This window comes from Anomaloglossus baeobatrachus, chromosome 7, assembly GCF_048569485.1.
Source record: "Anomaloglossus baeobatrachus isolate aAnoBae1 chromosome 7, aAnoBae1.hap1, whole genome shotgun sequence".
In the NCBI taxonomy this organism is placed as follows: domain Eukaryota; kingdom Metazoa; phylum Chordata; class Amphibia; order Anura; family Aromobatidae; genus Anomaloglossus; species Anomaloglossus baeobatrachus.
In genome coordinates, this window is record NC_134359.1 from 141,383,664 (window position 1) to 141,411,375 (window position 27,712).

Below are 27,712 nucleotides of genomic sequence, written 5' to 3' on the forward strand. Positions count from 1 at the left end.
GCTACATCTCACCACACACCGTGGGTGGCGTCACAAACATTCTACAACCAATCCCGTATAAATATGTCCCCTTTTATTTGGAGTGCCCGCGTGACCCCGGGTCCGGAGAACCCCTCGAGCCGTACCGTAGATCCAAATCCGAGCAGCACCGGCTGCTGGCACGGGGGCGGCACAGATCAAAGGCCGCTTCTTGCTGATGGCTCCAGGGCCGAGATTGTTCTATGTCAGTGGGCCGGTGAAAAGCAGGTAATTCAATTTCCTCCAGGTCATCCTCATCCTTCCCATCGTCAGACAAATGGGGCATCCTGGACACCTGGACAAAGCATCTGCATTAGTGTTCTTGCGGTCAGCCCTGTATTTTATGATGAAATCATAGTTCGCCAACCTTCCAATCCAGCGTTGTTCCAATGCTCCCAGCTTCGCCGTGTCCAGATTGGTTGGTAGATTATTGTCCGTGTACACGGTAGACTTCGTAGCAGCAAGGTAGTGCTAAAACTTCTCTGTCACGGCCCATACAAGTGCCAGGATCTCTAGCTTGAAAGAACTTTAGTTCTCTGAGTTCCTTTCGGTGGGCCTAAGGTTCTGGCTGGCGTAGGCGATTACCTTTTCTTTGCCTTTTTGCACTTGTGACAGGACCGCTCCCAGTCCTACATTGCTAGCATCCGTATACAGTATAAATAGGAGACCGTAGTCAGGATATGCAATGATCTCATCATCCGTCAGGACTGACTTCATCTGCTCAAAGGAATCTTCCTGTTCCTTACCCCACTTGAACGGAGGGCCAGAGGACTTGCCATGCATGGGTTGTCCCACCAGGAGGTCTTGTAAGGGGGCTGCCATCTGAATGTAACCCTTGACAAACCTTCGGTAGTACCCCATCAGGCCTAGGAACTGCTGCACCTCCCTGACAGTGTTGGGCCTTAGCCAGTTCTGGATGGTGGTGATCTTCTCAGGATCCGGTGCCACACCCTCAGCGCTGACCACATGTAACAGGTATTGCACCTTAGGCTTCAGTAGATGACACTTGGATGGATAGTGCCTCAAATACCTCTGCCAGATGTTCCAGATGTGCCTCGTATGTCTAAAGGGGGTGTTACACGCAGCAATATGGTTAGTGATATTGCTGGTGAAAGCACCCGCTTCCGTTGTTTGTGCGTCACGGGCAAATCGCTGCCCGTGGCTCACAATATCGTTCAGAGCCGTCACACGGACTTACCTATCTAGCGATGTCGCTGTTGCCGGCGAACCGCCTCCTTTCTAAGGGGGTGGTTCGTGCGGCATCACAGCGGCATCACTAAGCGGCAGCCCAATAGAAGCGGAGGGGCGGAGATGAGCAGCCGTAACATCCCGCCCACCTCCTTCCTTCCTCATTGCCAGCGGCTGCAGGTAAGCTGCAGCTCGTCGTTCCCGAGGTGTCACACATAGCGATGTGTGCTGCCACGGGAACGACGAACAACCTGCGACCTCAACAATCAACGATTTTATGAAAATGAACGATGTGTCAACGATCAACGATAAGGTGAGTATTTTTGATTGTTAATGGCTGTTCGTTGGTGTCACACGCAACGACGTCGCTAACGATGCCGGATGTGCGTCACGGAATCCGTGACCCCGGCGATATATCGTGAGATACGTTGTTGTGTGTAATGGGGACTTTAGAGTACACAATGACATTGCCCAAGTACAGCAGGACAATTTCAAAATTACAGTGACCCAAGCAGCACTCCATGATCCTCTGGAACGTCCCTGGTGCATTGCACAGACCGAAAGGCATGCTGTTGAATTCACACAGTCCCATCGGGGTAGGAAACGCAGTCTTCTCATGGTCCTCCTCAGCAACAGCCACTTGCCAGTATCCACTAGTGAGATCAAGAGTAGAGAAATAAGTAGCAGACTTTAGGGCAGCCAACGATTCCTCAATGCGGGGTAAGGGGTAGGCATCTTTATGCATGATCTTATCGATTTGTCTGTAATCCACACACATCCTCAGAGTGCCGTCCTTCTTCGTCACTAGTACCAGAGGGGCTGCCCAGGGGCTGCAACTATCACGGATTACCTCAGCTTCCTTCCGTGCTGCCCCCGTGCCAGCAGCCGGCGCTGCTCGGATCCGGGCCTTCAGGGGAGGTGGCTCGAGGGTCTCCGGACCCGGGGGTCTCGCGGACACGCCGAATAAATGGGGGGACGTATATGTACGGGCTAGGCCGTAATAAGTTCATGACGCCACCCACGGTGTGTGGTGAGTTGGGACACCACCGCTGCTGTTATGGGGCACCCGGGGGAGATGTTGTGCAGCAAGTTGTTAACCCCTCCGTGGGCAGGGATGGTGGCCCCGGGACCCTGTGGCTCAGTGCACGGTATAGCGACTGCAGGGAATGTTGGTGTACTCACTGTTAATAAACCACACAAGTCTCTGGTAAATCAAGGTGATGGTGGCCAGTGCCGCGGCCGGTTGCATTCAGGTCCCCCACCTGGCTGGTGGTCTCTATCCTTTTCCTGCAGTGCTTGTGTAAGGTGGACTTTCCTAGTGTGAAACTCAGGAGTCTTATCCCGGCTGGATGTGGGCTAAGGAGCCATGCCCGCAGACACTGGCCCATGAGATCTATGGGCCCTGGCGGTGGCCTCTTATCCCTATCGGTGGAATCTTGTCTTCTATGAAGGACTTTAAGTGGGACAGAACCTGTAGTCCTGGCCTCAAGCAGTTAATTAACCAGTCCGCTTGGTTCTGTTTTCTGGCTTCAGAGTCCGAGTACCCCCCTTTGTGCTACGGTTTTCGGGTCGGTTCCCCGTGTCAGTACCGGCGGGCTACAACCCTGTCCCGGTCCACCTCATTTCTGCTGAGCCGTTTTCCCGCCTCCTGCTGATGGAGACCACCGTTTGCCACCTAGCCAGTGGCACCAGGGCTCCTATGCTGGTACCGTTCAACTTGAACTCTCCTGCTGGAGCTACACTTAGCTCCAGCCCACACTCATCTCCAAACTGAACTGCAAACTTCTCTGCTTGTTTTCCCACCCCGAGCTGTCTAGACCCCTGGGTGGGCGTGTCCCAATTGCCTGGTCAAACCCACTGGTGTGTCTATCTTTCCCTAAGGGGGGGGTGACTAGGGTTTCTGGTTGACTGTGTGTTTCCTAGTGAGGGAAGGGTGTAATGCTGGGGCCTATTTGTGACTACCTGGTTTTGCCAGGGCGTCACATCCCCCCTTGGTTAAATACAGACCGTCCACGGGCTGTCCAATCACCACCATTTATTTAACTGCAAAAAATAAAAAGATGAACAGTTTACAAGTATAATAACATATTTACAATCATGTATATTTTGTTTCTTCCCTTATGGGAGGCATTTTACTTAAACGTTGCACATTTAAAACCGGGACGGGACGGATCGGGTCCTTGTCACCTCACCCACCCAAAACAACCTAGCCCTGATGCCACCTCTAAAACATAGGTTGGCCCCCCTTTCCCAAGTCCAGGGTAGATACGGGTGTTGCCCAAACAGGCCAGGTAAAAAGTTCCTTACCTGGCAGTCTTTTACAGGGACCCCACGTCAAGGGGACCCCTAACCCGGAGGTTAGTCACCGGTTTTGCTGGTGACAGGGCCTCGGCCGTCTCTACCACAGGCCCATCCTCCAATCAGCCTCTCCAGAAAATGCTGAAACTTAGTAGCATCCAAAAAGTGTCTGTTGTACTCCATTTGTGTCCCACTGGTGCCAACTAATTTCCAGCACCTCTGCATTACACCCTCCTGCTCATTTTTAATAAGCTATTATAATAGCAAAAAAATGCGGAAACTTAGTGGCATCCAAAAAGTGGCTGTTGTACTCCATTTGTGTCCTATTGGTGCCAAGCAATTTCTAGCACCTCTGCATTACAACCTCCTGCTCATTTTTAATAAGATATTATAATAGCAAAAAATGCTAAAACTTAGTAGCATCCAAAAAGTGGCTGTTGTACTCCATTTGTGTCCCACTGGTGCCAAGAAATTTCCAGCACCTCTGCATTACAACCTCCTGCTCATTTTTAATAAGATATTATAATAGCAAAAAATGCTAAAACTTAGTGGCATCCACAAAGTGGCTGTTGTACTCCATTTGTGTCCCACTGGTGCCAAGCAATTTCCAGCACCTCTGCATTACACCCTCCTGCTCATTTTTAATAAGCTATTATAATTAGAGATGAGCGAACCGGCCGTGGTTCGGCTCGAGTTCGGTTCGCCGAACCGTTTCGGCGAACCATTCGAACCGCATAGGAAACAATGGGAGGCAATCACAAACACATAAAAACACCTAGAAAACACCCTCAAAGGTGTCCAATAGGTGACAAACAACTCACAACACAACACAAACACATGGTAAAGTGACAAGAACAAATCCTCATGCTTAAACAAAACAGCGTTACAAGGAAAAGAGGATGAGACACAGATATAGGCAAGGCATGCCCTTCTAAAATCATGCAAAACACCGCAAGGGTTACTCCAAGCGGAGTCTCCCTTTTTTTCCAAAAATTGGGCCACACAGACACCCACCCCTTCAGTGGCAGCACTTGTGCCCCAGTTGTACACTTAACAGGTAGATTTGCATCAAGCACATTCAAAAATACACCATCCTTAACTGTCCCCAGGATGACACCGGGGTAGGTAGCAAAGTCTTTGCTGAACCATGACTTGTTCATCTTGGCTCCTTTTTAAAAACACTGCAAGCAAGAGATATTCCAAGCCGAGTCTCCCTTTTTTCCAAAAATTGGGCCACACACACCCACCCCTTCAGTGGCAGCACTTGTGCCCCAGTTGTACACTTCACAGGTAGATTTGCATCTAGCATATTCAAAATCCACAAGCATTTACTCTCCCCAGGATGACACAGGGGTAGTAAATTTCTTGTGGATCCATGACTTGTTCATTTTGATGAGCGTTAGTCTGTCCACATTTTCACTGGACAGACGCGTGCGCTTATCTGTCAGCACACACCCAGCAGCACTGAAGACACGTTCAGAGACAACGCTGGCAGCTGGACACGACAAAATCTCCAAGGCGTAAGTGGAGAGCTCTGGCCATTTTTCAAGATTTGAAGCCCAAAATGAGCAAGGCTCCATTTGCAAAGTCATGGCATCGATGTTCATTTGGAGATACTCCTGTATCATCCTCTCCAGCCGTTGACTATGTGTCAGACTTGTTGTCTCTGGTGGCCTTGCAAAGGATGGTCTAAAAAAATTATGAAAAGATTCAATAAAATTACTGTTACCAGCACCAGATACGGTGCTGCTGGTATGGGTAGACCGTCCCATGTTTGTCAAGTTACAACTGGGAGATTCACTCCCTGCATCACGGTTGTTTGGTGGAAAAGCCGAGCTAAGATCGAGTAACAGCTTTTGCTGATACTCCTGCATATGTGCGTCCCTTTCTATGGCTGGAATTATGTCACAAAATTTGGACTTGTACTGGGGATCTAATAGTGTGGCAAGCCAGTACTCATCATCACTTCTAATTTTGACAACATGAGGGTCATGTTGGAGGTAGTGCAGCAAGAAGGCGCTCATGTGTCTTGCGCAGCCATGCGGACCAAGTCCACGCTGTGTTTGTGGCATAGAGGTGCTAACCGTTCTTTCTTCCTCTGACATCTCCCTCCAACCTCTTTCAACTGAAATTTGACCAAGGTCTCCCTCATCCGCTGAGTCTTCTATGTCCATGGACAGTTCGTCCTCCATTTCTTCATGTTCTCCTGCACCTTCCTCAACATTTCGCCTGCTACCATGCGCCCTTGTTGATCCCTGTGCCCCATGGTCCCATGCCTGCCGCGTTGGTGATGATGAACATCTGGACCTTGGTGATGTTGTTGTCTCTTGCGCATATGAATCCTCATGTAGTTCCTCTTCTTCCTGTTGTCCCACCCCCCGACTCCGAATAGTGTTTAGCGTGTGCTCCAGCATGTAAATGACTGGAATTGTCATGCTGATAATGGCATTGTCAGCGCTAAACATATTTGTCGCCATGTCGAAACTGTGCAGAAGGGTGCATAAGTCCTTGATCTGAGACCACTCCATCAGGGTGATCTGCCCCACCTCTGCATCTCGTTGGCCCAGGTTATACGTCATGACGTATTGCACCAGGGCTCGACGGTGCTGCCACAGTCGCTGTAACATGTGGAGAGTCGAATTCCAGCGTGTCGGCACATCGCATTTCAGGCGATGAACCGGCAGGCCGAAAGACTTCTGGAGCGATGCAAGTCGCTCAGCAGCAGTGGTTGAACGGCGGAAGTGAGCAGACAGTTTTCGTGCCCTGTTCAGAAGGCCATCTAGGCCGGGATAGTGTGTTAAAAATTGCTGGACAACAAGGTTCAACACGTGAGCCATACAAGGCACGTGTGTCACCTTGCCCAGGCAAAGGGCCGCACCCAGGTTTGCAGCATTGTCGCACACGGCCTTACCAGGCTGTAGGTTGTGTGGAGACAACCATTTATTAAACTCAGTCTCCAGAGCCGCTCACAACTCAGCCGCTGTGTGACTCTTATTTCCAAGACATTTTAAGCTAAAGACCGCCTGATGCCGTTGCGCTCTGCTGCCAGCATAGTAATGAGGGGTGCATGATTCCTTCTGCGCAGTTAGAATGCTGGTGGCCTGACCAGGCAGGATTGGGGCGGAGGTATTGGACCCAGACGAGGTGGAGGAGGCAGAAGCAGTGGCGGAACTTGGACAGACAGAGGATTGACACACAAGTCGTGGGGATGGCAAGACTTGTGCAGCAGACCCTTCACCATCTATTACCATAGTTACCCAGTGCCCAGTCAGCGACATGTAACGTCCCTGTCCTTGCTTACTGGTCCAAGTATCGGTGGTGAAATGCACCCGTTCACACACAGAGTTTCTCAAATATGCGGTGATGTTGTGGGCGACATGCTGGTGTAGCGCAGGCACACCTTTCTTAGAGAATACCTATAATCAGGAGGACATTCATCCCAAAAATAACTTATGGAAAAGTTGAGCTCAGGAACACAAGCAATAATTAACCTCAAAATATTCCATAAACATGATATGATAAATAATCAGTATTTTATTGATTAAAACTATACACACATTTTAAAAACAAAAACATAGACCAGACAAATGAGGGAAAAGGCAAAAGTACATATGAAGGGTGGCCTATAGAAAAATACAATGGTACAAACTTTCTTTGATTCACCAGTGTAGAATGCTGTTCATGATATTAATCACGTATATGATGTATAGAGTTAAATAAACAAGCAAACACTGCGCCAACATTCTATGATACAAATCAGATATATATAGTATACCACAAAGTGCAAGGTGCAAAAAATAATGATAGTAGCGGCCTGCACTAACACTTTCATAGTATAGATGTGCTATTAAGCATACAATAAAGTGCAGGGTGCAAAAACGTAGCAGCATACATAGATCATGAGGTAGTAAAAAAATTAGCAGCAGTTAAACCAGTATAAGAATGACCAAAAGTTGCTCAAGCCATATCCAGAGATTAGTAGCCAACCCTCACCAGACACTCCAACGACCGTTTCTCTACCGCTTCGTCAGGGAGTGAGGTGGGAAGGTTTTTGGGTGCTTTAAATACCTGTGGTGGCAGCTGTATCTAATGAAAAACGTGGAGACACCATATTATTGGGCGTCGTGGTTCGCGCATGCACAAAGCCCCGCTTCCGCGTCCGGAAGTCCACCCGCGTGCATCAAGGGCGACGTTGTCACCGTTGATGACGCAAGCAGAACAGCCACACACGGATCACGGCCCGTGCATGCGCGCCGCGCCGCACAATGTCATCCGCCGACATCTTAGTAAAGGTATAGGCCGTACATCATTGCAGAAAGACATCCAAAGAGAACAGAATATATAATCTAAAATATTCTTGCATATATTGCATACATACGTTTATCCTTAAAAAGTGACCTTTTATAATATGGAATAACTATCCAAGGCATATAATGTATAATGATGTATGCGCAGATATAACAATAAAATCATAAGTCAATCAATATTTTTGGCAATACAAGGTACAAATATAAAACCTGGACTAAGAGAACAAATATCAATTCATAAGTAAATCAATATATCTGACAATATGTGCAATTTTAGAATCTTTGAATATTATTAAGGGCAAGCATGCATAGACTATAACAATCCATATATCTTATATAGTCATATCAGTACATAATCAGATAAAGAAATGTTTATATTAGCATAAACCAACAGTTGGGATGCTCACATTCCAAATTCTCTCGGATGCTTAACAAACTACAAGGGGGCAACACAGAGCACTCTCGTAATCAGATCCCAGGAGCCAATCCAGATTATGTGTATAAGTGCCCAACTATAATTATCACAAGGAGGAAAAAAAACCACAAAAACCTACCCATCAAAAAGCAAGGAGCTCTATGAATAGGTGGAAATAAAGAAAAGGAGATAAAAATTGTACATAGTACAGCATATCAAGAGAAAGTATATGGATGGTGAGGACAATGAGACCGAGAGAGAACAAACATTTCATCGAACGTAAGTATGTGGATAGAGGGAACAAAACTACAGAAAACTGGAGAAACCCCACTGGTCATTAAGACCCCTTGGTTTCATGCACTTCAAAAGTGTGATCCACCTGCATGCCCTCTGACTGAGTTTTTTAAAAAGGTCTCCTCTTCTATTACCTGGATAAAGTCGATCTATCCCACTGAATCTCAGTAGGTGTGACTGCCCAGGGTGGCAATCTCTGAAGTGTCTAGCAAGAGGTTTAAGTTTTGCAATCGTAAACACCTGATCAGCGGGAACCTTCTCTGCTGCCCTTATGTCTCTAATGTGTTCCTGTAAACGGACACGAAATTCTCTTGTAGTCATACCTACATACTGTAGGTTACATGGACATTTCGCCACATAAATAACCATTGATGTTTTACAGTTAATAAAATGCAAGATTCTGTATTCTCGTTCATTGTTGGAATCTGAGAATACACTAACCTTAGAGACATAATGGCAGGCAGTACAGCCCCCACAAGACCAGCAACCCCATTTAGGGCCTTTGGAACCAAATAGAAAATTAGATGGAGAAGGTACATGATGACTATGCACTAATAAATCCCTTAGGGTTTTCCCCCATTTTGCAACGAAATAAGGTTTCTCTGGGACAATCTCAGCCAGAGATGAGTCCTCTCTGAGGATAGGCCAGAACTTAGTAACCGCATTGGTAAGCTCCCGCCATCTGGATTGATAGTTAGAGATGAAGCGAGTGATGTCCTCCGATTCTTTCTTCTTTTTAGAATATAGTAATGAATGTCTCCCAATATTCCTGGAGGCCTGATATGCATTATTGATATTATCAATACGGTAACCTCGTTGTGAAAATCTCTTTTTGAGCTCTTGCGCTTGAATCTCAAAATCTTCGTCCCTGTCACAAATCCGTCTGGTATGAATAAATTGTCCCTTTGGGATTGCTCGGATGACGTGAGAGGGGTGAGCAGAGCGTGCGTGTAGGAGAAAATTCACACTGGTGTCCTTTCGAAAGACGGTGGTATGTAGGTGACCTTCTGTGTCGGCCAGAATGTGTAGATCCAAAAAATCTTGATGTTCCTTGAATTCGTGTTAAGATGAAGAAGAAATTGGTCCAGGAGTGATCTTTTACCCTGCCAAATAAACAGCACGTCATCAATATAACGGGTCCACAATATGACCGACGTACAGAAGTCATCATTATTTTGTATGAATTCTCTCTCCCATAATCCCAAAAAGAGGTTAGCGTAGCAGGGGGCACAAGCTGCCCCCATTGCCACGCCCCTCTTCTGTAGGTAAAACCTATCCTTAAAACTGAAATAATTGTGTAATAACACAAAATTTATCAAGGATAAGAGAAATTCCACCATTTTGGGATCCAAGTCTCGGCCACAGAGAAAGAATTTCAATGCAGACAAACCCAAATTGTGACTAATACATGTGTACAAAGATTCTACGTCACAAGTAACTAGAAACATATTGGGAGCCATACAGTATGTATTCCCTCCAATCTTTGAAGGACTTCAGTGGAATCTCGCACATAAGAGGGCAGTTCCATAATGATTGGTTTGAGGACGTGATCCAAGAGTCTGGAGATGGGTTCCAGGAGACCCCCCATTCCCAGACACAATTAGTCTGCCCGGGGGATTGTGCAGGTCTTTATGCACTTTGGGCAATAAGTATAGTGTGGGCACTGAGGGGTTCTTGGTCTTCAAACCTTCCCATGTTTTTTTAGGGAGAATACAATCCTTATATGCATCATCCAAAACTATCCCCAACTCAGTTTGAAATATTATCTTTTTGTAGTTTCTGATAGCATAAGGGATCCCCTAACTGTCTAAACACCTCCCTCTCATAGAGCTTATTCGGCCACACTACTATATTGCCCCCTTTGTCCGCTGGCTTGAAAGTGACTCCCTTCATCCTCCTCAATTTCCCCAAAGCCTGTCTCTGCTCCTTGGTCAGATTATCATATGGTCTGTGTCCAGGAATCCTAAATATGTCCCCCACAACCATCTTTACAAAAACCTCAATAGAGGCGCTCATAGAAAAAGGTGGAAAGAAAGAGCTTTTTTTGTTTAAAAATTCCGGGAATTTACCTGGTTGTATTTCCATTTGCTCCATCAAAAGGTCCTCTAAAACCTGTAAGGCCTCCAATTCTTTCTCTGTTGAAAAGGAATGATGAGATGACTTATTATGGTTGTATTTTTTCAGAAGTAATTTTCTGGCGAACAAAAAAGTATCTTTGATCGCAGTGAAGTGATCAAAGGTTGCCACTGGGCTAAAACCTAAACCCAAAGAAAGGACAGAAATTTGACCTGGGGAGAGGATAAGATTAGATAGATTAATCACCTTAAGAGATCCCCCATCAGCAGGTTCCGTCTCTCGATTCATTTGTTTCTTATCTCTTTTCTTAGCCTTAGTCCGGGTATAATATCCTGATGTCTAAGCCGTGATGTCATATGTCCTACTGCCATCAGATTCATACGTCACTTGTTACTGTTGATAGCGATATTGCTCTCCCCATGGGAGGTCGACTTTTCCATTTATAGACTAGATTTTGCTGGTAGTCACGTGTATCTCTTAAAAATTTATTAGCCTTGCTAGATTGGACATCACCCTCGAATTTAGAGAGGGCGGTGTCTAAATCCTGCTGAAAGGTTCGCATTTGTTCCTCAGTCAGTTTAGTTTTAATTTTTGCCTGAAGGGTCTGAATTTTTTCCTCCACTAAGCTCAGGTTTTTCTTGTCTACCTCAATGAGAATGTCCAAGAAAACAAATGAGCATGTGTCACAGGCTTCCTAACACCTTTTAGTCAATGGAGCTTCCTCCATAGGGAATGAGGGGAAAGTTTGTATATGCAGACCCCTGGGAATAAATCTACGTTGTACATATTGTTCTAATGTAGTTTTGTTCCACCATATTTTGGTTCTTTTCATCATAAGCTCTTTTAAACTTTGTTTGTCTCTCAGAATCTCATCGTCATCACCATCAACATTAACAACACCACCATCTTTAAAAACAGTGGATAGTTTAGATAGCCAATTGCTATCATGGATTCTAAAGTCCATAGTGGGGTCTTCCCTAGAAAACACAAATAGAATACCTATAATCAGGAGGACATTCATCCCAAAAATAACTTATGCAAAAGTTGAGCTCAGGAACACAAGCAATAATTAACCTCACTGGTGTAGCGCAGGCACACCTTTCTTAGAGAAGTAGTGGCGACTGGGCATCTGGTACTAGGGCACAGCGACAGACATAATGTCTCTAAAATTCTGTGTGTCCACCAGGCGGAAAGGCAGAATTTCGGTAGCCAAGAGCTTACAGAGGGATAAAGTCAACCTCCTAGCTTTGTCATGGGTCGCAGGAAATGGCCTTTTATTTGTCCACATCTGAGGGACAGAGATCTGGCTGCTGTGTGTAGACGGTGGTGAGTAGGGTGTCCCTGAAAAAATGCAGGTTTGTGAGGAAAGTGCAGGCGTAGACATGATGTTGCCTTCATCCAACGTTGATGCTATCGATGTCTGAGAGAGCTGTACACACGCACTTGTTTCCTCTTCCAAACCAACTGACGACCTACCAAGCAAACTGCCTGTTGCGGTTACAGTGGTGGAAGTTGTGCGTGGAAAAACAGGTGTGACAGCTGTCCCCACAGTCCTAGAAGATGAAGAGCGTGCGGATGCACTTGATGGGGCCGGCGGTAATTGGTTCGCTCCGCTAGACCACATTGCAGCACAGTGAGCTTCCCACTGGGACATATAATATTTATTCATGTGACGATTCATGGAAGAAGTTGTCAAACTCCTGAGGTTTTGCCCTCTACTAACATAATCACGACAAATTTTACATATCACATGATTTGGGCGATCTTTTGCTATGTCAAAAAAGGTCCAGGCTAGGCAAGGTTTAGAGGGCATGCAACCTGCTGAGTCCCCCCGACTAGTGCTCAGAGGCAGAGTGGTGGCTGAGGATGCAGTTGTAGACGTGCTACCAGTACTACTCCTCTGTCCAGGAAGGCGCAAGGTAACTTCGTCGTCAGTAGCATCCTCCTCCACCGCCTCTGTTGACCTCCTCGAGTGCCTGACTGTGGGTTGACAGTAGGTGGGATCTAGAACTTCCTCATCAAGCGTTGTGTTTGCACTCCCCTCACCCTCAGACCGAGCCTCTTCCTGTTATGAACCAATATTTAAATTGTCATCCCAATCTGGTATCTGCGTCTCATCGTCATCAGTATGTTCCTCATTGTCTATACCAGGTGTTACAGTTTGTGAATAAGTGTCAACATTATGCTCAGAAACTTGGTCCTAACGGCCTGAATCAGAGTCACAAAGGTTCTGGGCATCACTGCAGACCATTTCCTGGTCTGTACTCACTGTGGCTTGGGAGCACACCTCTGATTCCCAGGCTATAGTGTGACTGAACAGCTCTGCAGACTCAGCCATCTCAGTTCCACCATACTGTGCAGGGCGGATGGAGACTTCAGAGCTGGGAGAAAGCAAGTGTGATGGGATGACAACTCAGAGGACTGGTGTTTTTTGGATGCGGTAGTTGAGGTGGGGGAGAGGGCACTTGTTGGACCACTTGAGATCCATAGAAGCATTTTCTTTTTTTGGCCATCATCAACCTTTGTTCCAGTTGTTCGTGTCCGTAAAAAAGGGAGTACATCGGATTGTCCACGGTAAGTAGTAGACATCTTACTTTTGCTGGAAGATAGTCTATCTTCAGCAGATGTTAATGGAGCTTTGCCACCTTCCCCATGGACAAACCCTTTTTTTCCTTTTCCAACACTCCTCTTCCCCTTTCCACCAGCATCTGTCATTTTGCCACTCATATTGATTGCGACAAGATTGTGCACTTAAAATGTGGTAGTAAAAATTGAGAGGTGGTGTAGATTTCAGCAGTGGTCTAGCTTTATTACCAGCAGAATAAACAACAATAACTATCCCTGATAATGCAACTACGGCTCTTAAACTGGCAGCATAGTTTGCTATTAGAATGGCTTAGTAACAATGAGCTTGAGTGTGCAATGCAGAGGTGCTGCAAATAGATTTGCACTAGTGGGACACTAATGGAAGTCCAACAGCCACTTTTAGGATGCCACTAAGTTTACTCAGTGTTTGCCAGTATAATGGCTTAGTAACAATGAGTTTGAGTGTGCAATGCAGTAGTGCTGCAAATAGCTTTGCACCAGTGGGACAATAATGAAGTCCAACAGCCACTTTTAGGATGCCACTAAGTTTCCTCAGTGTTTACCAGTATAATGGCTTAGTAACAATGAGCTTGAGTGTGCAATGCAGAGGTGCTGCAAATAGATTTGCACTAGTGGGACACTAATGGAAGTCCAACAGCCACTTTTAGGATGCCACTAAGTTTACTCAGTGTTTGCTAGTATAATGGCTTAGTAACAATGAGCTTGAGTGTGCAATGCAGAGGTGCTGCGAATAGATTTGCACTAGTGGGACACTAATGGAAGTCCAACAGCCGCTTTTAGGATGCCAATAAGTTTACTCAGTGTTTGCTAGTATAATGGCTTAGTAACAACGAGTTTGAGTGTGCAATGCAGAGGTGCTGCAAATAGCTTTGCAACAGTGGGACAATAATGAAGTCCAACAGCCACTTTTAGGATGCCACTAAGTTTCCTCAGTGTTTGCTAGTATAATGGCATAGTAACAATGAGCTGGAGTGTGCAAAGGGCAGGAGGGTACAGTGGCAGGGTTGTGGGTCTGTGTAGAGGAAAGGAAGCCTCATTTTATATCCCTCCTAATGGGGAAATGCAGCGAGGAACTCCCTGACCTTAGCTACACAGACGCTCTTATCTGTAGCTGTTAAAATCTGTTTCCACTGACCTGACTGTCACCTATGGCTCTGAGCCTGCTGTTATTAGCCCTTACAAGGGCTAAAAGAAACTTCTATCCCTATTCTGTATAGCGCTGTGTGTAGAGCATACACAGCAGTATCGGAGACAGGAGCTACGCCAGCGGTGACTGACACCCAGACGCATAAGGCAGATAATGGCGTCCTGACGGGCAGAGACCCGTTTTTATAATGCAGGGACACGTGACATGGACATCCTATCACACATGCCATTGCTTCTCTGGATCAAACTCCACTTAGCTGTGTGTGTGTGTGTCTGGGATTGGCTGACATGATAGCCCGCCCCACTACACGCACGCGCTTAGGGAAGGAAGACAAGGAAAAAAAAAATGGCGATCGCCATTATCCCAGCAGCAGTGATCTGAATGCGCTGTTCCCGCACACTATACGTTGAAATTTCATAATAGTGTGACTTACACTATTACAGCGGAAAGCGAGTTAATAATTAGCTTGGCTTTTTGCTGCTAGAACCGTTCTCGAACATAAAGCTCGAGTTCTAGTTCGATCTAGAACAGGCCCCAAAATCACTCGAACCGCGAACTGGAGAACCACGAACCCTGAACCGCGCTCAACTCTAATTATAATAGTAAAAAATGCTGAAACTTAGTGGCATCCAAAAAGTGGCTGTTGTACTCCATTTGTGTCCCACTGGTGCCAAGCAATTTCCAGCACCTCTGCATTACACCCACCTTCTCATTTTTAATAAGCTATTATAATACAAAAAATGCTGAAACTTAGTGGCATCCAAAAAGTGGCTGTTGTACTCCCTTTGTGTCCCACTGGTGCCAAGCAATTGCCAGCACCTCTGCATTACACCCACCTTCTCATTTTTAATAAGCTATTATAATACAAAAAATGCTGAAACTTAGTGGCATCCAAAAAGTGGCTGTTGTACTCCATTTGTGTCCCACTGGTGCCAAGCAATTTCCAGCACCTCTGCATTACACCCTCCTGCTCATTTTTAATAAGCTATTATAATAGCAAAATATGCTGAAACTTAGTGGCATCCAAAAAGTGGCTGTTGTACTCCATTAGTGCCCCACTGGTGCCAAGCAATTTCCAGCACCTCTGCATTACACCCACCTGCTCATTTTTACTAAGCTATTATAATAGCAAACACTGCTGAAACTTAGTGGCATCCAAAAAGTGGCTATTGGACTCCATTAGTGTCCCACTGGTGCCAAGCAAGTCCCACCACCTCTGCATTACACCATCCTGCACAATTTTGCAAAGCCATTTAAATTGAAAATAGTGCTGCCAGTTAGTGCCATCCAAAGAGTGGCTGCTGTACTCCATTATTGTGCCCCTTGTGCCAAGCAACTCAAACCACCTCTGCATTGCACCCTCCTGCTCATTTTGCTACGCAAATTTTATAGCAAAGTCAGGGAATTCCTTGCTGCATTTCATCTTTAGGAGGGATAGAAATTGAGGCTTCCTTTACTGTCCTGGTACCCACAGAACACGGCCACTGTACCCACCTGCCCACTTTTGCCACGCTATTTAATTTGCCCAAAGAGCTGACTTTTTCTGCCATCCTAAAATTGTCTAGAATACTAAGTTAGTGTTCCTTTGCTGGCAAGCAAGGTGCGACACCTGGGCATTCTACACTCCTTTCCATTTGTGGAACGCAATTATTAACTGCAGGTAGTCCAGACAATCTTTGACGAAGGTGCAGGCATGGATATAATGTTGCCTTCATCCAATGGTGGTTCTCTCGATGTCTGACAGCTCAACAATACCATCTGTTTGCACTTACAAAACAAGTGACGACCTGCCAATCACACTCCCGCTTACGGGTAACGGGGTGGAAGTTCAGTGGGAAAAAGCATGTGTGACTGCTGTCCCCACAGTCACAGAGGATGAAGAGCACGCAGATGCACTTGATGGGGCAGGCGGTGGTTGCACAGTCCCTCGAGGCAGCATTGTAGCACAGTGAAATTCCCATTGCGACTTATGCTTCATTTTAAGTCTTGTACTTGGTGAGCTCCCCAGTATGCAGCAAATCCATGCAACAGGAAAAGCACTCTAGGCAGTTGGGTTGATAAATGATTGTTTAACTTTCCCAAAACAAACAATAAGAACCATGCATAAAATTGAAATAATAGAACAATCTATTCAGTTGCCTACTACCTGCTAATCCCTCTGCGTAGCAGCAGTAATTGTGCGTGTGTGCGTGTGTGTGTGTGTGTGTGTGTGTGTGTGTGTGTGTGTGTGTGTGTGCGAACACGACTTACCAGTGGCGCATCACAAGAGCTTCAAAGTTATCTACCTAAACATAGACAAAACACATTACCCCTCCTGAATACCCTTGTTAGCTGAAGTCTCACAGATAAGGCAGATGATAACAGTGTGAATGCAAACCACACAACTCAGCAACACAGTCATGGAAATCTTGAAAAGCAACAGTCAATGCAAACATGTGTTGCTGTCCCTCTATGATTTAAACTGTACGTGACTATTTGGCAGCAAGTTTCATTGTCTATATAGTCGGCCTACCCAGAACAGATATGTGTTTTGCTAATAAAACAAAGTGTTGCGTGCAAGCATTACTGTCTGGGCACAGCCTACCGCACCCGGGTACTGTGATGTCTAGTTGCCTTAAATACAGACTTTACGCTCTTCTCATGGTAAACAGTATAGACAGTACCGGAAGAATGTTGGTCTGTGGCACAGGATGCTGCTCACTGTCGTTCGTGGTCCTCCTCACCAAACTCCAACACGACTCCCCTCACAATTGAACAAAGTGTTTCCGCGGTGGCTCCTTGCTGTAACACACACCTTTAGCTTTTCCTTCTGTTCATAGACAACATCTCCAAGTCCACACCTGAAGACCGTTTTGCTATTGCTATAGTGACGAAACAGACAAAGGCAGATCCAAAAAAACAGCAGCCCCTTGTGTGTAGTCTGCAACAATGCATGCAATGAACGGCAAATAAGCATGTTGCATTGACAGTGGCTAAAAATGAGCAAAACATCCTCACGCAATCAATTCATATCCATGTGACACTTCATGGTGGAAGTACTCAAAGTTGTGAGTTTTTGCCTTCTACTTAGAGATTGTTACAGACTACATGACTTGGGTGATCCTTTGCTATGTCCAAAAAGTCCCAGGCTAGGCAAGGCTTACAGCCCATGCGACCTGCATAGCCAACATGACTTATGCTCAGAGGCAGAGTTGTGGCCGAGGATTCAGTTGTTGACGTGCTCCAGTACTTTGTCTCTGTCCAGGAAGACATAACGTAAACTCGTCGTCAGTAGCATCCTCCTCTACCTCCTCTGCTGACGTCATCGACTGGCTGACTTTGGTTGGACAGTAAGTGGGGTCTCCAACCTCATCATCACCCTGTGTGTTTTCATTCCCATCGTCCTGAGTCCTCTGTGACAAACTCTTCCTGCCCTGACCGAATAGCAAAGTTGTCTTTACAATCAGGTATCTGAGTCTCCTCATCATGTTCCCCATTGTCTCCACCAGGATGATGTACAGTTTGGAAATGAGGGTGTACATTATGCTCAGCACCTTCTTCATCGGGACCTGGATCCGACTCACAAAGCTTCTGGCCATCTGTGCAGATCATTTCCCCTGTCTCCTGGAACTCGCTGCCTCAACACATCAAATTATCTGCTACACTCGCAATCTTCAAACGGAACCTGAAAACTCATCGGTTCAGAAATTACTATAACCTTCAATGACCCCACCACCGTGCGGAGCTGCCGCCCAACATACACCCCACCTACTGTCTCGTCCCCAAAATACTTTACAATGTAATCCCGCAAGGGCTGGGCCCTCTTTCCTCTGTACCAGTCTGTCTATTGTTACTTGTATATGTATTGTGTATGTAACCCCCTTCTCATGTACAGCACCATGGAATCAATGGTGCTCAATAAATAAATAATAATAATAACTTCTTTGTCTGTACTCACTGCAGCTTTTGAGCAGACGTGTGACTGAACAGCTCTGCAGACTCAACCATCTCTGTAACCACATACTCAGCAGGGGAAACTTGAGAGCTGTTATAAAGCAAGTGCTATTGGGTTGACACCACAGTGGAATGGAGTATTTGTGATATTGAACTTGAGGTGGAGGAGAGGCCACTTTATGGCGCACTTGAGATCCATTGAAGCAGCTCCTGTTTTGGTGCCTCATCTACATTTGTTAGCGATGGTCGTGTCCATGAAAAAAGGATCATAGTGCGAAAAGCCTCTTTGCGCAAATACTTGCACTCCGTGCCGGGTCTAAGTACTGTGTTGTGCCTAGACAGCATGCTGAAGCGGATAGTCTTTTTTTTGAGACTGTATTTCATGCTACTGAGTATGCTCAGGCACTTACTGCATCAGAGGCTAGGTCCGGTAATGAACTCTTTGGCCCTGTCCCTGATGTGGGGGGCCAATATAGACCACAGGGCATCAGGTGTCCTGACGATGTGACCAGGCCACTCCCAACTGGCTTGCAGAGGCCCGCCCCTATGACTTGTCACGTCATTATTGTTGATCAGACGATGACTGGTGAGGTGTTTGGGTCGTGGCAGCCATGAGGTCATCATTGAAGTGGCGGTTCCAAATTGGACGCTAGTTATACCACTCATGACGTGTCACTCTGCTTTTGCCTCCAGGAGGTGCATTGTGGTCCACCCTGGTTTGGGGCTGACCCAGGTTATAAAGGGGGCTGGAGCCAACAAGGAGGTGCGCAGTCTTCTATTATGCTCCGAAAGAGCACACCTCCATGTGTTGAACCCATTGTGGCTTTAGGCCAGAGGTAAGCAGGGATAGGGCATCGATGCAGGCCGCCACCACAGTTGGTAACGCGGAACGGTTAAGACCAGCTCCTGTCCTACCAGTCCTGCTAGTGCAGCCCAGTGGCATTAACAGGCCTGCTGCTGCAGATGCGCCTGCTGTCCACAGGTGTGGCCCCTACGCACACGGACAGCGTACCCAATGTCCCCTGTATTGTTAACAGGGAGTTCCTGGGCTGGGTGGGCGTGTGGACCCTGTGACGCTAACAGGGCTCCCACTCTCCAGATCCGAGTGGCGTCTAACTCGGTTCAGGCTACTATTAGTTTCATAGCCACTCAGCTCTGTATCTTCCACCTAACCTTCCAGTTGCCAGCCTATCCTTTTCCATCTGGGAGCACGGTGGACACCGACTGGCAATGGGGATATATACCTTTCTCTTTCTTTTCTTCTTAATTTTTTTATATAGCGGTAACATAGTATATACCACCTTATCCAAATCTGCCTTTCCCACCATAACAGATGTTGTTTCTTCAGCAAATGTTACTGTTGCTTAACCACCAAACCCACAGACACAAATTTTTTTCCCCTTACCAACACACCTGTTCCCCTTTCCACCAGCATCTGTCCTTTTTCAACTCATTTTGTATATGACCAAAAGTGCAACTCTGCGGGGACACCGTACTCAATGCCATCTCAGCACAATAGCCAGCCCTCGGTCCCTCAGATCCGGACAAGTAAAAGACCATTTCCTCCTATCCCTGACAAAGCGTTGAGATTCACTCTGTGCAGCACAGGTATTTAGTGGAAAGCAAATCTAAGATTGTGTACCACCTTCTGCTGATACTCCTGCATACGTGCGTCCCTTTCTATGGCCAGAATTATTTTGCAAAATTTTGTGTTGTACCGGGGATCTAACAGTGTGGCAACCCAGTAGTCAGCATTACTTTGAATTCGTACAATCCGAGGGTCATGTTGTAGGTAGTCCAGCAAGAAGGCGCTCATGTGTCTTGTGCATCCAGGAGGACCAAGTCCTTGCTGTGTTGGTGGCGGAGAGGTGAAAATCATGCCTCCTTCCTCTGCCCTCTCCCCACAACCTCGCACAACCGAAATGTGAGCAAGCTCTCACTCGTCTGCTGAGTCTTCCATGCCCATCGCCAGTTGGTCCTCCATTTTTTCATGGGCTCCTGCACCTTCCTCAACTGTTTTGCTGATTCTATGCGCCCTTGTTAATCCCTCTCCCCCACCGTCCCATGACTGCCGCCTAGGTGCCGCTGACCATCTGGAACTTGTAGATCTTGTTATCCCTTCCGCATATGACTCCACCTGTACTTCCTCCCCTTCCTCCTGTCCCAACACCTGACTCCGAATAATGCTTACAGTGTGCTAAATCATGTAGATGACCAGATATGTCACGCTAAGAATGGCATCGCCAGTGCTAAACATCTTCGTCGACATTTGTAAACTGTGTAGAAGGGTGCATAGGTCCTTGATCTGACACCACTCCAGCAGCGTGATCTGCACCACCTCTGGATCAAGTTAGCCCAGGGTATACATCATAACGTATTTCAGCAGGGCTCTGCGGTGCTGCCACAGACGCTGCAACATGTGCAGATTCTAATTCCGGCGTGTCGGCACATCGCATTTCAGGCGTTGACCCGCCAGAGCTTAAGAATTCTGGAGCGATGAAAGTTGTTGAGCTGCTGGGTGCGAACGAAGGAAGTGAACACATAGTAAGGCTATGTGCGCACAGTGCATTTTTCGCGGCGTTTTTGCGCGTTTTTCGGGTGCGTTTTTGGCCTCAAAACTGCAGGACTTTGCTTCCCCAGCAAAGTCTATGAGTTTTCATTTTTGCTGTCCGCACACATCTGTTTTTTTTACCTGCGTTTTTGAGTTAAAAAAAAAAAATGGACATGTCAGTTCTTTCCTGCGTTTTTCTGCGTTTTCCCCCAACAATCAACAATTGATTTACTGGTCCTGAAGAAGAGGTCTTAGACCTTGAAACGCGTAGACCCATGGAATAAAAGATTGTTTAATTTATCAACATCTCCTTCTGGATTACTGGCGGATTGCGCGGGTTTAACCCCTTCTCCCTCTCCACTTTGAAGTCTGAAACACGTGGGGCCGCATCAGCCGCCATTATCTCATGCTATCTGTGGTGGTTGTGACCTCTCACAACCTCAATCGGTGAGTGCATTTACCATTTGCTAACCGTGTGTTTAATCTGGTAAAACCCTATCAGCGCTTCTCTTTTCTCCCCCTTCTCCCTCTCCACTTTGAAGTCTGTTTTCAGATTAAGTCCTGGCCGTCCCATTCTGTTCCTCTTCCTCAATTAATGTTTTGACCCTGCATGACTACTATTCTCTGGAACTGCAGCCTTCCACAGGTATTGATCACTTTGGGCCCTGTGTAATTCCAAATCACTGTATAAAGGTTAAAGGGTTTCAGGGTTCTGGGGGTTCAGATTGGTGAGTGGCTTCCCTCTAGCCTATAATTTACAGCCCGTCTGAGTGTGTCGATCCAGGCAGGCGTTACACCGTGCCCTCTGCAGAAGGCCATGTAGGCCGGGATAGTGGTTTAAAAATTGCTGGACAACCAGGTTCAAAACGTGAGCCATACAAGGCACGTGTGTCACATTGCCCTGAAGAAGGGCCGCAGACTGGTTTGCATCATTGTCGCAACCGGCCTTCCCTGGCTGCTGGTTGAGTGGAGACAACCATTGATGAAACTCGGTCTCACTCTCCACAGCTTACCGTCCACAACTCCTCAGCAGTGTGACTCACATTTCCCAGACATTTCTAAGTAAAGAGTCACACTATGTAACCGCATCATGCTGTTGAGCTCTGCTGCCAGCACACTAAGGAGGTGTGTGGGATTCCTTGGCCGCAGTTACAAGGAAGGGTGGCCTGACCACACAGTGTTTGGGCCGAGGTGGAGGACCCACACGAGGTTGAGGAGGCAGAAGCAGTGGAGAAACTTGTACATATAAAAGAAGGATTGACACACAACTCGTGGGGACGGAAAGACTTGTACAGCAGACCATTCTTCATCTCTCACCATAAATACCCAGTGCACAGTCAGCAACATGTAACTCCCCTGTCCATGCTTACTGGTCCAAGTATCTGTGGTGAAATGCACCCTGTAACACACAGAGTTCCTCAAGGAATCAGGGATGTTGTGTGCGACCTGCTGTGGTGGCGCGGGCACACCTTTCTTGGAGAAGGAATGGCGACTGGCCAACAACTCTTGGGGCACTGCAATGGGCATAAGGTCTCAAAAATCCTCGATCTCAAAAGGGTGTAAAGGCAGCCTTTCTGTAGCCAACAAGTTGCAGATGCTGAAACTCAACCTCTTAGGCATGTCATGCCCTTCGAAAATCATGTAAAACACAGCGAGGGGACTCCAACCACAGTCTCCCTCGTTTCCACTAATTGGGCCACACACACCCCACTTGACTGGCATCAGTTGACCCCCCTTTTCAAAATGAAAAAGATGCTTTGCATGAAGCACACTCAAAAATACGCGTGCCTTTCGCCTCCCCTGGATGACCCAGGGGAAGAAAAGTCCTCTGAGAGCCATGACTTGTTCATCTTGGTTCTTTTAGAAACACAGCGAGTGGACTCCAACCACAGTCTCCCTCGTTTCCACTAATTGGGCCACACACACCCCACTTGACTGGCATCAGTTGACCCCCCTTTTCAAAATGAAAAAGATGCTTGGCATGAAGCACTCTCAAAAATACACGTGCCTTTCGCCTCCACTGGATGACCCAGGGGAAGAAAAGTCCTCTGAGAGCCATGACTTGTTCATCTTGGTTCTTTTAGAAACACAGCGAGGGGACTCCAACCACAGTCTCCCTCATTTCCACTAATTGGGACACACACACCCCACTTGACTGGCATCAGTTGACCCCCCTTTTCAAAATGAAAAAGATGCTTTGCATGAAGCACTCTCAAAAATATGCGTGCCTTTCGCCACCCCTGGATAACCCAGGGGAAGAAAAGTCCTCTGAGAGCCATGACTTGTTCATCTTGGTTCCTTTAGAAACATAGCGAGGGGACTCCAACCACAGTCTCTCTCGTTTCCACTAATTGGGCCACACACACCCCACTTGACTGGCATCAGTTGACCCCCCTTTTCAAAATGAAAAAGATGCTTTGCATGAAGCACTCTCAAAAATACGTGTGCCTTTCGCCTCCCCTGGATGACCCAGGGGAAGAAAAGTCCTTTGAGAGCCATGACTTGTTCATTTTGGGTCTTTTAGAAACACAGTGAGGAGACTCCAACCACAATCTCCCTCGTTTCCACTAATTGGGTCACACACACCCCACTTGTCTGGCATCAGTTGACCCCCCTTTTCAAAATGAAAAAGATGCTTTGCATGAAGCACTCTCAATAATACGCGTGCCTTTCGCCTCCCCTGGATGACCTAGGGGAAGAAAAGTCCTTTGAGAGCCATGACTTGTTCATCTTGGTTCTTTTAGAAACACAGCGAGGGGACTCCAACCACAGTCTCCCTCGTTACCACTAATTGGGCCACACACACCCCACTTGACTGGCATCAGTTGACCCCCCTTTTCAAAATGAAAAAGATGCTTTGCATCAAACACTCTCAAAAATACGTGTGCCTTTCGCCTCCCCTGGATGACCCAGGGGAAGAAAAGTCCTCTGAGAGCCATGACTTGTTCATCTTGGTTCTTCTAGAAACACAGTGAGGGGACTCCAACCACATTTTCCCTCGTTTCCACTAATTGGGCCACACACACCCCACTTGACTGGCATCAGTTGACCCCCCTTATCAACATGAAAAAGATGCTTGGCATGAAGCACTCTCAAAAATACGCGTGCCTTTCGTCTCCCCTGCATGACACAGGGGAATAAAAGTCCTCTGAGAGCCATGACTTGTTCATCTTGGTTCTTTTAGAAACACAGCGAGGGGGCTCCAACCACAGTCTCCCTCGTTTCCACTAATTGGGCCACACACACCCCACTTGACTGGCATCAGTTGACCGCCCTTTTCAAAATGAAAAAGATGCTTTGCAAGAAGAACTCTGAAAAATACGCATGCCTATCGCCTCCCCTGGATGACCCAGGGGAAGAAAAGACCTCTGAGAGCCAAGACTTATTCATCTTGGTTTTTTTAGAAACACAGCGAGGGGGCTCCAACCACAGTCTCCCTCATTTCCACTAATTGGGCCACACACACCCCACTTGACTGGCATCAGTTGACCCCCCTTTTCAAAATGAAAAAGATGCTTTGCATGAAGCACTCTTAAAAATACGCGTGCCTTTAGCCTCCCCTGGATGACCCAGGGAAAGAAAAGTCCTCTGAGAGCCATGACTTATTCATCTTGGTTTTTTTAGAAACACAGCGAGGGGGCTCCAACCACAGTCTTCCTCATTTCCACTAATTGGGCCACACACACCCCACTTGACTGGCATCAGTTGACCCCTCTTTTCAAAATGAAAAAGATGCTTTGCATGAAGCACTCTCAAAAATACGCGTGTCTTTTTCCTCCCCTGCATGACCCAGGGGAGGAAAAGTCTTCTGAGAGCCATGAATTTTTCATCTTGGTTCTTTTAGAAACACAGCGAGGGGACTCCAACTACAGTCTCCCTCGTTTCCACTAATTGGGCCACACACACCCCACTTGTCTGGCATCAGTTAACCCCCTTTTCAAAATGAAAAAGATGCTTTGCATAAAGCACTCTCAAAAATACGCGTGCCTTTCACCTCCCCTGGATAACCCAGGGGAAGAAAAGTCCTCTGAGAGCCATGACTTGTTCATCTTGGTTCTTTTAGAAACACAGCAAGGGGACTCCAACCACAGTCTCCCTCATTTACACTAATAAGGCCACACACACCCCACTTGACTGGCATCAGATGACCCCCTTTTCAAAATGAAAAAGATGCTTTGCATGAAGCACTCTCAAAAATATGCATGCCTTTCGCCTCCCCTGGATGACCCAGATGAAGAAAAGTCCTCTGAGAGCCATGACTTCTTCATCTTGGTTCGTTTAGAAACACAGCGAGGGGACTCCAACTACAGTCTCCCTCGTTTCCACTAATTGGGCCACACACCCCACTTGACTGGCATCAGTTGACCCCCCTTTTCAAAATGAAAAAGATGCTTTGCATGAAGCACTCTCAAAAATACGTGTGCCTTTCGCCTCCCCTGGATGACCCAGGGGAAGAAAAGTCCTCTGAGAGCCATGACTTGTTCATCTTGGGTCTTTTAGAAACACAGCGAGGAGACTCCGACCACAATCTCCCTCGTTTCCACTAATTGGATCACACACACCCCACTTGTCTGGCATCAGTTGACCCCCCTTTTCAAAATGAAAAAGATGCTTTGCATGAAGCACTCTCAATAATACGCATGCCTTTCGCCTCCCCTGGATGACCTAGGGGAAGAAAAGTCCTTTGAGAGCAATGACTTGTTTATCTTGGTTCTTTTAGAAACACAGCGAGGGGACTCCAACCACAGTCTCCCTTGTTACCACTAATTGGGCCACACACACCCCACTTGACTGGCATCAGTTGACCCGCCTTTTCAAAATGAAAAAGATGCTTTGCATGAAGCAGTCTCAAAAATACGCGTGCCTGTCCCCTCCCCTGGATTACCGAGGGGAAGAAAACTCCTCTGAGAGCCATGACTTGTTCATCTTGGTTCTTCTAGAAACACAGTGAGGGGACTCATACCACATTTTCCCTCGTTTCCACTAATTGGGCCACACACACCCCACTTGACTGGCATCAGTTGACCCCCCTTTTCAAAATAAATAAAGATGCTTTGCATGAAGCACTCTCAAAAATATGCGTGCCTTTCGCCTCCCCTGGATGATCCAGGGGAAGAAAATTCCTCTGAGAGCCATGACTTGTTCCTCTTGGTTCTTTTAGAAACACAGCGAGGGGACTCCAACCACAGTCTCCCTCTTTTCCACTAATTGGGCCACACACAACCCACTTGACTGACATCAGTTGACCCCCCTTATCAACATGAAAAAGATGCTTGGCATGAAGCACTCTCAAAAATACGCGTGCCTTTCGCCTCCCCTGGATGACACAGGGGAATAAAAGTCCTCTGAGAGCCATGACTTGTTCATCTTGGTTCTTTTAGAAACACAGCGAGGGGGCTCCAACCACAGTCTCCCTCGTTTCCACTAATTGGGCCACACACACCCCACTTGACTGGCATCAGTTGACCGCCCTTTTCAAAATGAAAAAGATGCTTTGCAAGAAGAACTCTGAACAATACGCATGCCTATCGCCTCCCCTGGATGACCCAGGGGAAGAAAAGACCTCTGAGAGCCAAGACTTGTTCATCTTGGTTCTTTTAGAAACACAGCGAGGGGGCTCCAACCACAGTCTCCCTCATTTCCACTAATTGGGCCACACACACCCCACTTGACTGGCATCAGTTGACCCCCCTTTTCAAAATAAAAAAGATGCTTTGCATGAAGCACTCTCAAAAATACGCGTGCCTTTCGCCTCCCCTGGATGACCCAGGGAAAGAAAAGTCCTCTGAGAGCCATGACTTCTTCATCTTCGTTTTTTTAGAAACACAGCGAGGGGGCTCCAACCACAGTCTTCCTCATTTCCACTAATTGGGCCACACACCCCACTTGACTGGCATCAGTTGACCCCCCTTTTCAAAATGAAAAAGATGCTTTGCATGAAGCACTCTCAAAAATACGTGTGCCTTTTTCCTCCCCTGCATGACCCAGGGGAGGAAAAGTCCTCTGAGACCCATGACTTCTTCATCTTGGTACGTTTAGAAACACAGCGAGAGGACTCCAACCACAGTCTCCCTCGTTACCACTAATTGAGCCACACACACCCCACTTGACTGGCATCAGTTGACCCCCTTTTCAAAATGAAAAAGATGCTTTGCATGAAGCACTCTCAATAATATGCGTGCCTTTCGCCTCCCCTGGATGACCTAGGGGAAGAAAAGTCCTTTGAGAGCCATGACTTGTTCATCTTGGTTTTTTTAGAAGCACACCGAGGGGACTCCAACCACAGTCTCCCTTGTTACCACTAATTGGGCAACACACACCCCACTTGACTGGCATCAGTTGACCCCCCTTTTCAAAATAAAAAAGATGCTTTGCATGAAGCACTCTCAAAAATACGCATGCCTTTCGCCTCCCCTGGATGACACAGGGGAAGAAAAGTCTTCAGAGAGCCATGACTTGTTCATCTTGGTTCTTTTAGAAACACAGCGAGGGGATTCCAACCACAGTCTCCCTCTTTTCCACTAATTGGGCCACACACAACCCACTTGACTGGCATCAGTTGACCCCCCTTATCAACATGAAAAAGATGCTTGGCATGAAGCACTCTCAAAAATACGCGTGCCTTTCGCCTCCCCTGGATGACACAGGGGAATAAAAGTCCTCTGAGAGCCATGACTTGTTCATCTTGGTTCTTTTAGAAACACAGCGAGGGGGCTCCAACCACAGTCTCCCTTGTTTCCACTAATTGGGCCACACCCACCCCACTTGACTGGCATCAGTTGACCGCCCTTTTCAAAATGAAAAAGATGCTTTGCAAGAAGAACTCTGAACAATACGCATGCCTATCGCCTCCCCTGGATGACCCAGGGGAAGAAAAG